The 15,677-nt window shown below is 44.4% G+C and overlaps 1 protein-coding gene across 1 annotated transcript in view; it reads right to left on the minus strand.

The window, feature by feature from the left end:
• SCRN1 (secernin 1) overlaps positions 1–15,671 on the minus strand; it is an 88,896-nt gene extending 73,225 nt beyond the window's left edge. Inside the window, exon 1 of the mRNA XM_006146215.1 lies at positions 15,631–15,671. The gene's annotated coding sequence lies outside the window, so the exon portion shown is untranslated. The remainder of the gene's footprint in view (positions 1–15,630) is intronic.
• Positions 15,672–15,677: the final 6 nt, after the last annotated feature.

The raw sequence follows: 15,677 nt of genomic DNA on the forward strand, positions 1-15,677 counted from the left end.
AGTTATATTTTAAGTTTGCTATAGGGCATGTGTGCTCACCAAAGAGAGAGAGAGAGGAAGAAAAGTAAGAAAACAAGCCACTGGGTCCAGGATTTGAACCATGGTCAGCCATGTGGGAGTCCAGCACCTGAACCACTATGCCACCCGGGGGGTGATGAGAATGCACTCACCATGGGAGATCTTACACTACAATTCTCCATTTCTCCCTCCTCTCAGGAACAAGTACCCAGTGTGTTTCTCAAGCCACTGGGTCCAGGACTCAAACCGAGCAGTTGGCCATGTTGGATCCAGACACCTTCACCAGCACACCATCAGTTGGCCCTATATGACATATTAGTAACTAAGGAAATATAGAGTTTTCTGTAGTTCAATGGAATGCTGTGCTTCAAAATGTATATTTATTCATAGGTAACTGGTCACTCTACAGAAGTATTCTTCAAGTCGCTCCAAAAATTTTCATAGATATTCCCACATAACAGTCATAATTGGTTGAGGAAATATGTAATGAATATGCATTATGAATTTAGGAAGACCTTCAGTGAATCTGTATGTACTCACTGACAGAAGAATCCTTATACACATGAAAGGACTGTGTACACTCCATTCTAGGACACATCTGAATTCTAGGACCACCTACCAAAACTCCACCACACCCAGTGATGCTCTGCCACCACCCTGGTGTTTTGAAAATATGGTTCCAGGGCCAGTCAGTGATGGAGGGACAGCATGACGGTGCCAGACCCATAGAAAAAAGTTCTACTCCCTGAGTAGGTCTGGAGCAGCACAGTAGGTGCTCATAATCCAGGCTGGCTGGGGCCAGGGACAGATCATGGTCACAGGGTCCTGTTGGGAGTGTCTGTCTGCCCATCACTCCTACTCTCTCTCTCAGAGGAAATACACTTTTTTATTTTCCAAGCCAAACTGTATCCAGTTTTATTAAAGATACTTTTCATAAACAATCATGGTATTTCAGGCAGGACATGGGCAGACAATCGTTAACAGTATACAACAACTTTCAAACTCCCTTATTCATTTATTTTAATTTGACCAGAGAGAGAGAGGGGAAGTGAGAAAGCAAGCCACCAGGTCCGGTATTTGAATCACAGTCGGCCATGTGGGAGTGTCCAGCGCCTTAACCACCATGCCACCAGCTGGTCCCCAGAAATACACTTTTAAGAAATAAATAATAAAGAAACATATGGTTCCATATTTTTAAAAATGCAGGCATCTATCATGTAAGAGCTCTCTTACGAATCCTAAAGAATAGCAAAGAGGAGAGCTGAACGAGCTGAACTGAATGGCATCCACTACTCCTGGACCCAGAGACTTGATTTTTTGGCTAACCAAATTTGATTCATTTTTTTCCACCCACGCTAGCCAAATTAGAAAAACAGAATCAGTTCACCTCAAGAAAGATTTTCATATATATGTATATATTCATATATATATGAAAGATGATCTTCTATCTTTCCTAGCAGTTCAAAGAACCAAAGAAAATGCCTTGGATCACACTCACGATACAAATTAGACCTGTGCCGTCAGGATAAACACACACAGAGGTTACAGTGTGGACTTTTTAGCGGGTCCGATAGACCCACAGTCTAGATGTGGTACCTCCACTCATTAAATTCTTCATCTGTAAAATGGGGCCAGGCATCGATAATGGACAGTCATGGGGATTAAGTGAGGTAATATCCGCAGAGTATATGGAATAAAGATATATTCAGAAATGTTTGCTCCCTTAACTCATTCCTGAAATACAGGCTGTGGGCTGGTAATGATCATGACAATGAAGAAGGACACGTTTGAAGTAGGCAGGCATGCAGTTAGCTGCCAAAGCATTCTCTGTGGGAAATATCTGAGCAAGCCACCTCGTAGGCCCTTTCATTTCCTCTGGCTTATTCCTGACATTGGTGCCATTGTGAAAGCTCACTGGCAAGGGAGCTTTGAATAGTGACCTTCCCTTCCTCACCATCTGTCTTCCTCTCCCATCTAAACAGTGCACTGTCTATTCCGATCTTTTCCCGTTAATGTGATTTGATAGGTACCTGTAAATTCTGTAATCTGAGATTTTTACAAAACCTTTCCAATCATTCCTAAAACTAAAATTGACTACTTAACTCTTTGTCACTGTAAAAAAAAAAAAATTACCTAAACATTCATTTGCTACAGAAGAAATAAAATAGCAAGATTGAGCCTTGCTAGTATGAAACCAGGGGGTTACTTTATGGCCAGCGAAATGAAATGAAAAACTACTGTATGTCTGTTATTGCTAGAGCTATTTGTTGTTTTACCATTAGGAAATGTATTCCATTTTATTATCAAAAGGAGCCTATACACGGATATATGAATACTAAAGCATGTGTATCTATACATGCATACACATGTGTACACGTTCACTTATGCAAATATTAATATAAGAATACACAATGTATAGGTAGGTAGATAGGTAGGTAGACAGACTGACAGACACACAGATACACAGAAAAGGATCTGTTCGGACTAACATGTTGGGAGAACTGGGAGTGAGAGTGAAGGCAGAAGGCAGAGATTGAAACCTAGAATTTCCAGAACCAGCAGATGCCAAAATGGTTACATGGCTGGACTCCCATGTCGTAGACCACACACGCCCAAGATCCCCAGAGGAGAATGGAGGAGAAGGGATAGCCGCGTGGCCATCCCCCTGGAAGATGACTTCTTGTTTCCTGTCTCTCTGTTTCTCTCTCTCTCTCTGGCAAGCGCCTGTGCCCTCTAGCAAGAAATCTCTCTTAAAAAAAAAAAAAAGAAAGAAAGAAAGAAAGAAAGAAACAGAATTTCCTTTTATTGGGGCTAGCAGGAGATGTGGTGGTTAAGGTGCTGGACTCCAACATGGCCGACCATGGTTCAAGTCCTGGACTTGATGGTTCACTTTACTCTCTCTCTCTATCTCCCTCTGGTGAGTGCACATGCTCTGTAGCAAATTTAAATGAATGAATGAATGAATGAATGAATTTAAACAATTAGTTAATAATTTAAAATCTAAATAATTAACTATTTAAATTTTCTTTTATTTTATGTAATTATACAGTTTTAAAATATTTTATAGCAAACTCATATTCCTTTATTGGCTTTTAAATTATTATTTTTTTAGAAGCTGATTAGTTTAGCGCTTAAGAACACTTTAAAGGCTGCCTCCATGGCACAGCAGTAACGTGCTAGTCAAGAGAAACCAGATCTCACATAGAAAGCTGCTTTGAAGCCCAAGATTTGTCAGGCTGAAACATGCCAGGCTGAAACATGTCAAGTGCCCAAGATCTGACGGGCTGGAAGACTGGAGGAAGGGGACTGTATCGTGATCAAACCCTGGGACGGGGGCTCATCTATTTTTTTCTCACTCTCCTGTGTGCACACACACAAGCTTTATCATAAATTTTTAAAAATATATATGGCATCTCGTACCTCAGCAGTTAAGGCAGCCAGGTCCCACCTGGCTAACTGTGGTTCAAATCCCAGCCCAGTGGCTTGAAAGACACATTGGGCATGTACGTGTGTGCACCCAAAATCCTAATGGGAAGGAGAAATGCAAGAAAAAGGACTGTATCATGACCACGCCCCACTTAGAGATGCCTTCTCTCTATCCTCTCTCTCTCTCTCTCTCTCTTCCCCCCCTCTCTCTCAAACACACGTGCCCTCTAGCAATGAAAACACTTTTTTAAGGACAATTTAAAACATTCTAGTAATTCTTTCAGGTCACTAGAACACTGCTCAGTGCAACAAAAAATACACTAAGATTTTACTTTTAAAAAAGAGGAGAGAAGGTATTTGGGGGAGTTTTTGATCACTACATCATTTTATTTAGGCCTTTTTATTTCCCCAGTTTTTGCTATAAGGTGCATGCACTCAGAGAGAGAGAGAAAGAGAGAGAGAGAGAGAGAGAAATCATCCCACTCCCCACTGGAGTTGATGGGACAGGGGGTGGGGGGAGGCAGTGTCCACACCATAATCCCTCCTCCATTCTCCTCTTGGGATTCTGGACATGCACACACAGGCACTTGGCATAGCCCTCAAGCCCCTGAGTCCAGGATCCGAGCCACACAGTCAGCCACATGAAACCCAGCCACCTCAACCACCATGCTAGCTGACTGGCCCTTAATTTGGATTTTTAAGAATGAATTACACATGAATTACTAATGTGTATTTTGAGCCCTAGCCCTCCAAGCACTATGTTCAACTCAAGGGAAAACAGAGCTGAGCAGATGTGCACAAAGTCCTTACCATCTGGAAGGGGTGCTAATGTACACACCAAGAGGAGGTTGACAGCTCCACTCAAAACCATGAGGAGAAAGACTGTAAGGGCTTCCCAAGGTGCCTGCCTACCTAAGAGCAGTAGAGACCTCGTACAATCATTAAGAACAGAAAAAGCACCTCTGCCCAGCTTCAGGTGGGCCTCCAGCAGGAAGGCCCCCAGCTCCTTCCCTTTCCAGTCACCCTGACTGGGCAACCTGACATTCCATCTGGGCCCCTTCCACCCCACCCAAGGTAGGGGTCCTGCTGACACTGGGAGCTCATGAGAAAGAGAGGACAGATTGATTTGATGAGCACACACTTCACTCTTCACCTTCTTAGACCTCAGAACCTCACCTGTCACAAAGGGAATGGGAGCATGTGGGCTTAGCTGTCCTCCCTACCAACAGGTCCTCTTCATAGCCAGGTCTAAGAGCTGCTGGGAACATTCTATGGAAAACTCCAACAGGAGTAGGTAGTATAGGAATGAGGGAAGGCAAGATGCATGGAATGGTAGGAAAGACGTGCATTCACCCAGTCCAGGGAAGCACGGTGCTAGAGGGCCAAGGCTGACCTACCTCAAAGACAAAGCAAGCAATGCCCACCTCACCCCAATGACTCTCTCTTCTACATTTGCGGGCGCTTCCACTGGTTCACTTCCCCCGTCGAACTTGTAAGAAAATTGTCAAAATGTTTCCAGAGTTTCTCCAGGCCTGTGATTGTTATTTTTTTAAAAGAATTATTTTATTTAACTGTATTTATTATTATTATCATTATTATTTTCCAGTCTGATCAGAGAGAGAGAGGAATTGAGAAAGCTAGCCACCAGGTCCAAGACTTGAACCGTGGTCAGCCACGTGGGAGTACAACACCTTTAACTACCATGCTGCTTGCCACCCGGCCTGTGATTGTTATTATACTGGATTTATAGATTCCATTGACAAGGGTACCTAAAGTAATCACAATTGTCAAGTCTGAAACTTTGTGTTAGAATATTAAGCATTCACTATGTGCTTAATACAATAAACAAAATATGTACGTATATATGTGGGTGTGATCGTTTAGTCCTCACAATAACCCCATCACACAGTTTTACTATCCTTTTTCTCCTTTAAAGAATTACTTTAACTTCATTTATTATTATTATTTTCCACTTTGATCAGAGAGAGACAGAGAAAGAGAGAGAGTGAAAGTGAGAAAGCAAGCCACCAGGTCCAGGACTCGAACGGGAGTTGGCCGTGTGGGAGTCCAGTGCCCTTAACCACCATGCCACCTGCCGGCCCCTACTATTATTCCTATTGCAAAGATGTGAAAACTGAGGTTAAAAATGTAAAGTATGAGTTGGCTACACCTGTACAGCAGTAACACAATGGATTCACATCCTGAGGTCTCCCTGTACATACGAGGCATGCAGGTCCACGACACAGGCTGCTTGAGGCAGGAGGAAAGTGTGAAGACCTTGGTGGGTGTACCTATCTGTCCTTCTCTCACTCTCTCTGTCTCTCTCATGGAAGAAATAAAAAGGAAAAGAGAGAGAGAGAATAGTGAAGAATGCCCCAGACACAGAGGCACATAGGTAGCGGCACCACTTGGGAGGCTGAAAACAACATGGGAGGCCTGAGTTTGGTTCCTGGGAGACCAGAATACACCAAGCATGGTTGTGTGTGTCTGTGATCCTAGCTGACTCGGAGGCTGGGGTAGGCGGGTCACAACCTATCAGAGATACTGATCTCAGTCTCTCTCCCTTTCCCTCCTTCTCTTCCTCTTCCTTTTTTTTTTTTTGAAAAAAAGAATGATTTTATTTAACTTTATTTATCTATTTATTTTATCTGACCAGAGAGGGATAGAGTGAGAAAGCGAGAAGGAGAGGGAAAGTGAGAAAGCAAAACACTAGGTCTGGGACTCGAACTACAGTTGACCATGTGGTAGTCCAGCGCCCTTAACCATCATGCCACCTGCTGGCCCTACCTCCCTCTTTCTTAAAAAAATAAGAGAGAGAGAGAGAGAACAGTGAAATAACTTGCCCAAGGTTGTGTAGTCAGAAGGTAGTAGAGTAAGAATTCAGACCACAAACCACAATTAGCTCTTAACCACAGGCCGCCCTGACTCCACCTTCCCAACCAAGAACAGGAAGTCTCCCTTCATCGGTGTAAGCTTTTCTTTAAGTCCATCATCAAAATTCTAGTTTTCTTTTTAGGGGTTCTGCCCATTTTCCTATATATTTACTAAAGAGAGATGTACAAATCCTCAATGAAGAAAACTGTAAGGCTTGGACCACCAGATGGCATAATGGTTACGTCACTAGACTCCCATGTAGTTGACTACAGTTCAAGTCCCAGACACAGTGGCTTAAAACATGCCAGGCAATGGGACCAGCAGGTGGCGTGGTGGTTAAGGCACTAGACACTCCCACATGGCTGACCATGGTTCAAGTCCTAGATCTGGCGGCTTGCTTTCTCACTTTCTCTCTCTCTCTTTCTGTGTACTCGGTTCTAGTTCCAGACCTGGCAGCTTGCTTCCTCACTTTCCCTTTTGCTCTGTCTGTCTCTCTCTGTTCAAATTCAAAAATAATAACAAATGGAATTAAATAAACAAATAATTTTTTTTTTAATGCCAAGCAAGTGTGGGTACATGCCCAAAATTCCTAGAGGAAAATGGAGGAGAAGGGATTGCAGCGTGACCATCCCCCCTGGGGGGGCGATTTCTCTCTTTCTGTCTCTATGTCTCTCTCTGTTTGTCTGGTGAGCGCACGCACCCTATAGTGAAAACCTCTTTAAAAAAATAATAATAACAAATGGAATTAAATAAACAAATAATTTTTTTTTTAATGCCAAGCAAGTGTGTGTACATGCCCAAAATTCCTAGAGGAGAATGGAGGAAAAGGGATTCCTTGCTTTCTGTCTCTCTGGCAAGCACGCACACCCTATAGCAAAAAATCTCTCAAAAAATAGAAAACTGTAAGGCTTTATGGAACATAGGAAAGGATTGGAAGGGCAGGAAAACGTGCTCATTCTTTTGCTGCAAAGACTCAATGCATGGTGTGTTGATCCTCCCTAAATCAATCTGCGGAATCAACATGGCAGCAACCAGGGGCCAGATGATGGTACAATGGTAAAAGGCTATGTCCTACAAAACTGACCCACATGGGAAGGTTCTAAGTTCACATCTGGTGACCTCCCTGAGTGTGCCAGGCACGTGTGCACTTGTGACCCAGAGCTAGTTGATGTCAAGGAGGGATCACAACATCAAGACCTTGTTGGGATGCTATCTCTCGCTCTCTCATATCCAGTGTGATTATAAAACCATTATAAAACCTTGTTTTATAATGAGGGAAAACAGGTGATGTGGTCGTAAAGGCAGCTGGATTCCCACATAGCTGAGTGCAGTTGGAGTCCTGAATGAACGGCTTGAAAAATCACACTGGGTATGTTTGGGTGCATACATGCCCAAAATCCAGAGAGCAGAAGAGAGAAGGGATTGCAGCATGGCCATCCACCCTGAGGGGTGATCCCTTGCTTTCTGTCTCTCTTCTGTCTCTCTATCTCTCTCTGTCTCTCCAACAAGTATGCACACCCTATAGCAAAAATCTCTCTCAAAAAAGAAAGTTTCAGTATTAAGAGGATTTGAGTCTCAGTCACAGTAATGCAGGCAGCAGGGATGCTGCTGCCTGATGCTGGAAGCCATGTGGGAAGATTCCAGATTCACATCCGGGTCTCCCTAGACACACCAGGCATGCCCAGTATGCACCTGTGACCCTGACTGACTGTCGGGGTGGGAAGAGGATCATGGCCTGAAGATCTTGTGAAGGATGCTTGTTTCTCTCTCTTTTTTCTCTCTCAAGGTAGAAGAAGAACAAAAATGTAGAAAAAAGAAGATGGTTTGATAGTGATACAAAAATAGGTAGGCTAACAGAGTAGGGAGTCTGGAAATAGAGTCATATAATGTAGGAAATCAATCTATGATAAAAGCTGAATCTGATGGGAACCAGCAGTTAGCGTAATGGCTATGTCACTGGACTCCCACGTAGTCGACCGCTGTTCGCGTCCCGGACCCGGTGGCTTAAAACTCACGCCGGGCGCGTGTGTGTGCGTGCCCAAGATTCCAAGAGGAGAATGGAGGAGAAGAGATTGCGGCGTGGCCATCCCTCCCCCCGGGGGGGGGGTGATTTCTCGCTTTCTATCTCTATGTTTCTCTCTGTCTTTCTGGCGAGCGCTCGCGCCCTATAGTGAAAACCTCTCAAAAAAAAAAAAAAAAAAGCTGAATCTGAAACTGTGGAGAAAGGAGTATTAGACAATAAGTGATGCCATGATAATTGACTACACGGGCTGGAGACAGGAGAGAAGAGATCTGTCCAAATCCCTAACTCACTCACAATCCAAATAAATTATTATAATTCAACATACTAAGTTTTTATAAAGTGAAACCATAAAAATAAAAATACCTAGATACGTTTTTAAAAAATAATGTTAGAGAGCTGGCCACGTAATACACTTGAGTACTGTACACAGAAAGCCAGATCCCACATGGCCAACTGTGGTTCAAAGCCCCATCCTGGCAGCATGATAAACGCTCCAGGTATGTACGTGCATGAGGCCAAAATCCTGGCAGGATGGAGAAATGAAGGAAAAGGAATTGCACTGGGCTTTCATTCGCTCCCTCTCTGACAAATGCATGAGCTCTCAGGTTATAAAAAATACTACTACTACTAATAATATTAAAGAGCTAAATGCCTTTCTTTCTTTCTTCCTTTTTGTTTGTTTGTTTGTTTATTTGTTGTACAGTGCGTGTACTCATCAGAGAGAAAGAGAAAGTGAGAAATCACCCCCTCCCCTGGGGGGAGATGGCCATACTACAATCTCTTCTCTTTCATTCTCCTGTTGGAATTTTGGTCATGCGCACACATATGACTGGCATGTTTTTCAAGCCACCGGGTTCAGGACTTAAACCACTCAGTTGGCCATGTGGGATCAAGTGGTCATAACCTCCACGACACCTGCTGTCCTAAAAAATATCTTTCTAGGCAAGAAAAAAAAATAAATACTATCAATAACTAAAAATGGAAAATATAGACTTACTTATAAACTAACTTAAAACTTACCATAGGGCAAAAATTTTACATGAAAAACTGTGAAATATATTTTCAATATACAAGAAAAAGAGAAAACTCCCTTAACATATAAGGCATTCTCATACATTAATAAGATGTATAAGATCACTCCAGAGGAATAATACGTAAAATATAAAATACTACTTCAAAGAAAAATAAGTACAAATAGCCATGATATTTATCCAAAAAGTTCAATCTCATGAAGAACTACAAATTTATTTATTATAATTTATTATTTTTTAGAGAGATTTTTGCTGTAAGGAGCATAAGCTCACCAGAGACAAGAGAGAAAGTGAGAAATCACTCCTTGGAGGTATGGCCACACCATAATCCCTTCTCCTCTGTTCTCCTCTCTCTGTATTTTTGGGCACATATACACACACACCCAGTGTGAGTTTAAGCCACTGGGTCCAGGCCTTGAATTGCAGTCAGCCATGTGAGAGTCCAGTGCCTCAACCACTATGTCACCTGCTGACCCCTAAAGAACTACAAATTAAAATGAGGTGACATTTAGGAGCCAGTAGGTGGCGTGTAAGTTATGATGCTGGATCTCACATGGCTGACTTGGTGGTTCAAGTCTCAGATCCACTGGCTTGCAAATTATGCTGGAAACATATGCATATGTGCCCAAAATCCTGAGAGGAGACTGAAGGAGAAGGGACTGTGGCATGGCCATCCTTTCTGGAGAGTGCTTTATTATTTTATTTTCTCTCTTTTTCCCTGTCTCTGTCTGGTGAGTGTATGTGCCCCATAGCCTCCCTCCAAAACCAAAAAAGAGGCACCATTTAAATATACAAAGTTAACAAAGATTAAAAAGTTTGATAATATCCAGTCTTGACAAGGACATAGGGAAGGTAACTGCAGGTAATATGGTCAAATATAACAAATTAAATGTGATTAGTTTAATGTGCAACTTCAATGTATATAACAAATCCTTTTTTTTAATTTAAAATTTTTTCAAAGTGTGGTTTACTCAGTTACTTTTTAAAGACAAAATTAGCGTTTAGAGATGTCTTTCAATTCACACCATAACATAAATTACTTTATCCAATTATTTAATTTACATTCAAATTCCCTACTATACAGTTTACAGCAAAAAAGAAAAAAAGTTGGCCAACTGCTTAAGGCCAACTTCACTATGTGTGAAGTTCTAGGTCTGTAATTCATTTATTGTTACCATCAACTCTGTGAAGTTGCATAACGTGCAAAATGAGAGTCGAAAAAGTGGGAAAGTAAGTACAAAACAGAAACTTTGACCAATCTGCAATGTTGGTCCAGCTACAGGGAAAATGCCAGGATAGAGCCATGAGGAGTTCAATGCAATGGTCTTTTAAATGATTAATAAAATGCCCATACCTTTCATGTATATTTTGTGCTGCTTTCACATAGGAAAACGTGTGGATGTGTCCTTGAGTGTAGCCAGCCATTCAGATGTTCAGGCCAACAAAAATTTCATTAAAGTCAAGTACAAAAATGAAATGGTCAGCCTCTATGAAATTAATAAGAACACTGGTAAGTGTTGTTTCTGGGTTTGTTCGTTTTTTTTCTGTTTTTGTTTTTGTTTTTGTTTTGCTATAGGGCACATGGGCTCATCAGAGAGAGGCAGAGAAGGAAAGTGAAAAATCACCCCTAGGGGGAATGGCCATGATGCAATCCCTTCTCTTGGGATTTTGGCCATGCACGCACACATTCCCAGTGAGATTGTCAAAACACGGGGTCCAAGGACCAACCCACACAGTGGCTATGTGGGATCCAGCTGCCTTAATCTCCATACCGCCTGCTGGCCCCTCATTTTTGTTTTCATACACAAGCATAGAAGTAATATGAAATACTTTAATGGAGTATGTAAACTCTAATATAACTGTGCATTTTTTGGTTTCTTTTTTTTTTTTTTAGAGAGAGAGGGATTTTTGCTATAGGGCTCATGTGCTTTCTGGAGAGACAGAGGAAGACAGAGACAGAAAGCAAGAAATCACTCCCTCAAGGGTGATGGCCATGTTGCAATCCCTTCTCCTCCATTCTCTTCTTGGGACTTTGGGCATGCACGCACACGCGCCTGGTGTAAGTTTCAAATGGCAGGGTTCAGGACTTGAACCATGGTCAACTGCATGGGAGGCCAGAGATGTAACCATGATGCCATCTGCCAGTCCCATAACCATGTTTTTTGATAGGCCATACTCATCCCATGGAAGATACCTAGTAAAGTTGATGGACAGATTTTGTCCACCCCATTTAAAAAAACAACACACTCCTAGAGTCAGAACTAGGCTAAGTCCCAGGACCCCTCCTCCTTGCAGCAGCTGTCTCATTCTGACATGTGAACACGGACCTGACATGATAGGGAAGTTCCTTGCCAATGCGCTGCAAGGTATGTCAGTGCTGCCCTTTCACCTTCCTGGGTAAAGTCCCACCACCATAACCTCTGCCAACCCTGACTCCATTACCCCGACCAGATCACCACACGGCGATCTGTTCATTCCACTTCATAAAGTCTGACAACCCGGCCATCCCCGCCCAGTGCACGCCCTCCTGCTCCATCTACAAAGTACTCCTGTGGCCTTCTCCACCCATCCTACTTCCCTTCCAGCGTCTGTTCAAGCTGCTCCTTACACATCTAGTTCTACAAAAGCATCATTTGCCTCAGCCAACCTCCACTTCCTGTTAATGACTGTCCACCGGAAATACAATGTCAGACAGGTGTGCAAGGCACACATGCAATCAATGTTTTATAGTATTTTCTGGTAGTTACCCCGTCTAGCCAACATATGACTTTGATATAAAAATCAATATGCCAAGTATTAAGGAGGTATTTAAAATAATTTTTTGCACAGACATTTTGAAATCTGGTGTATATTTTATACTCAGAACACATCTCAGCTTGGACTGGCTACGTTTCAAGTGTTCAACAGCCTCATGTCCCAACGGCTACTAAACTGGACAGCACAGATCCAGCCTCTCGTTCATGGTGATCTTTGAAAAAGAACATTTGCTTATCTGTATTTTGCGTTGTTTATCAACAAGTGCAAACCGCATGTGTTTATATATCTTTTAACTTGTTGTTTTAAATATCTTGGACATGTCTTCACATTCATGCTCTAATGCAAGTGATTTTTTTAAATGGGACGTGTCACATCAGTATCTGTCCTTTGCTATTTGTAAATGGCTATCCAGACCTGGCTCCCAATCATTCCACAGTCTCAAGTCATTCTCCCTGACCCTGCCTCCCACTGCTCCTCCCTCTGCCCATAAAGGTACAGAATGCCCAGAGAAAGCTCTTCCCTGTTCTCACCACCTCTGCACAAACACCGACCCATGCATAATTTCTAGTTCTGCTTTAGTAGATTGGAGGTCAGTGATTCATGACTTGGAAAATTCAAATTCTAGAAGAGCCTGTCTCCTGTGCTGCTTCAAAGCTATTTAAAAATAGGCTTGTTACTTACTTTTACTTAAAATTAGACACATTCCCAAAAAATTAGATACGTGGCCCACTTTGGTTTCCTTTCCAAAGAAATCGGCCTAATGGTTCTCCACAAACAGGAGTAACTACATTTTTAATCAAAGAAGGGACTTCCCACCTCAAAGATGTCGACGAAAGTTACATGTTTAATTCTTAAATATAGGACCATCTTTTCACTGGAAAATGATAACACGAGGTTCACACAGCTTAAGAAGTTAAATGGACTCGAATTCAGAAACTAAGACGCAATCACTTAGTTCAAACACCTATAGACTTCTTAACTCACGTTACAGTTTGATTTCCTGTTGCTCACAGTGTTTGCTAGCCTAATGAGAGGTCTGCCCTTTTCCCCCTCGCCAGGTTTTAAAAGGTGGCATTTGGGAGTCTGCACTGGGAATTACAGACCTGTACTTGGGTCTGCAATGCCAGGTGCCCGCCAGCTAAATGACCTTGGCAATCTGTTCACCCTGCTGGATTCAGTCTCCCTGCTGTAAAAAGGAGGCTGACGGGATGCTCGCTCAGGCTGCCCTGAGCCCCGCCACTCCTGACCTTAGTGCTCATCTTCTTCCTCTAGTTCCTTATTCCCCAAGCGCTCGCCTCCTCATGCATCTCCTTCCTGAAAGACAAGATGGCTGGCAGCACGGCAGTGAAAAGGGAAAGAAAGGCTGCTTTCCAAAGTCCTCAAATGAGTCACCTTTCAAGAAGCTGCTGTCCCCTCGGTGCCTGGGTGCTCGCTTAGGACACTAAATCAGTTCTTCCCATGAAAGGAGCTCTGAGAACCTGAGATCTGTTATATGCACGTTTCTTGGATGATGTTTACACTACACACCCTTCTCTTTTAAGAGCCACTTACAGGTACCACACAGCAACAAAGTTGTGCATTGAACATCAGCAACCACAGAGTCGACTGTAGTTGAGCCTACACAAAATCAGAGCGAAAGCTCAGAGTTTTCACTCCGTTTTGTGCCAGGTTTTAGTAAGGAGAGAAATTAATTACAGTCCCCTAAACTTCCCACTTATTCCCCAAGCCCCTGCAGCACCCTAAAATCTAGTTCAGCTCCAAGAAGCACTCCTTGCCTGATAGCCAGGAGAGCCTTTCCCACCTGCTAACTCCCCCATCAAGGCTTAAGTCAAAGGCCAGTGGATGCTGGCTCTGGTCTGTGCTACTTCTGCCTGGCCTGATTTTTCATGCTGCCATTTTGAATTAACATAGGTTTTCTCTGCAACTGATGCATCTTCTTCTGTCCATGCTTGGAAACACAAAGAGCGAAAGCTCAGAGTTTTCACTCCGTTTTGTGCCAGGTTTTAGTAAGGAGAGAAATTAATTACAGTCCCCTAAACTTCCCACTTATTCCCCAAGCCCCTGCAGCACCCTAAAATCTAGTTCAGCTCCAAGAAGCACTCCTTGCCTGATAGCCAGGAGAGCCTTTCCCACCTGCTAACTCCCCCATCAAGGCTTAAGTCAAAGGCCAGTGGATGCTGGCTCTGGTCTGTGCTACTTCTGCCTGGCCTGATTTTTCATGCTGCCATTTTGAATTAACATAGGTTTTCTCTGCAACTGATGCATCTTCTTCTGTCCATGCTTGGAAACACAACACACACACACACACACACAAACACACACAAACACACACACACACACACACACACACACACACCCTACCAGGATGCTAGACACAAGCGTAATTCAAGGTGCCTGCAAGCTTGAATTAACAGAAAATGCACATTATTTAACAGAACCCGACAGGGTCAGCTCTGAGTCGAGGCAGATGACAGTTTCCTAAGATGCACATGGATTTGACAGACATTTTTATTCTGAAATCCGAGTTCTCCTCGCTGATTTTCTAAAGTTCAAGCATCCCTCCAAGCTTTGCAAACCACACTCAGGCTCAGACTTCTGAGGGATGTCGCTAAATAACTGGCACCCCGAAACGAAAGGCAAGCCACCCAGGAGGCAAAGGTAAACTGAGGCGGACAATCATCCCAGAAATACGGGAGTGCTTTTGAATCAGTCAGTGCCCGGGCGCCAGCTCGTCCACCGGCCCTGACCCCCCAGAAGAACGCCCGGGGTGGGCTTGGGAGAAAGTTGTGCAAGTCAATCCAGCGCGCTGCCTGCAGAGATCCGAGGAACAGCCCACGCGCCGGCCTTCAGGGGAGGGCAGAATCCGACACGATTCTGCAGTCGCTGACCGGGTGGAAGCCGGTGCTGAGCCCGGCCAGGGGCCGCCGGGCCCCCCCCCGCCAGCCATGTTCGCGGGAGCCGGCCGTCCCGCCAGCCCGGCAGGTGCGCTTCCTCGGGGAAGGTGCCAGGCTTGCTGCGGTACCCGCGCTGTCCCGGAATGAGCCCCGAACCCCGTGAGTGGCCCAAGGGTTGGTGGGGCGGGGTGGGGGTCGCACAGACACACACCCAACAACTTGGCTGCCAGGGAAAGGAAGCACAGGAAAAGCAGCCCGGGCGAGTCTAAGAGTTAAAATGACATGGGGGGTGGAAGAGAATGGGGTCGTGGTGTGGAGAGTGGGGACAGGTTCCAACCAGGCTGCAGTGCCTGCGCCCCAGGGTGGGGCGTCCCTTTCCTGCACCCCCGCAGCCTCCGAGCACCAGTTTCTCCCTCCCCGGGCCAACGCTCTTCTGATCTCCAAAAGCCCCCAACCTGCCCGAGCCCACCCGGCAGGGACTCACCCCCGGAGGGGCAGGGGGAGGCGACGAGGCACCCCGGGGGACCGCGATGGCGGATGGGGTGAAGCCCGCCGGAGACGGCGCTGCAAACGCGCCGAGCGTGCAGTCGTGGTCCTCCCGGCTCACCTGCGGGCTCCGGGCTGGGCTCTGCGGTGCGGAGGCTGCGGCCGCCG

Source organism: Tupaia chinensis, unplaced genomic scaffold (assembly GCF_000334495.1).
Source record: "Tupaia chinensis unplaced genomic scaffold, TupChi_1.0 Scaffold000170_1, whole genome shotgun sequence".
NCBI lineage: Eukaryota > Metazoa > Chordata > Mammalia > Scandentia > Tupaiidae > Tupaia > Tupaia belangeri.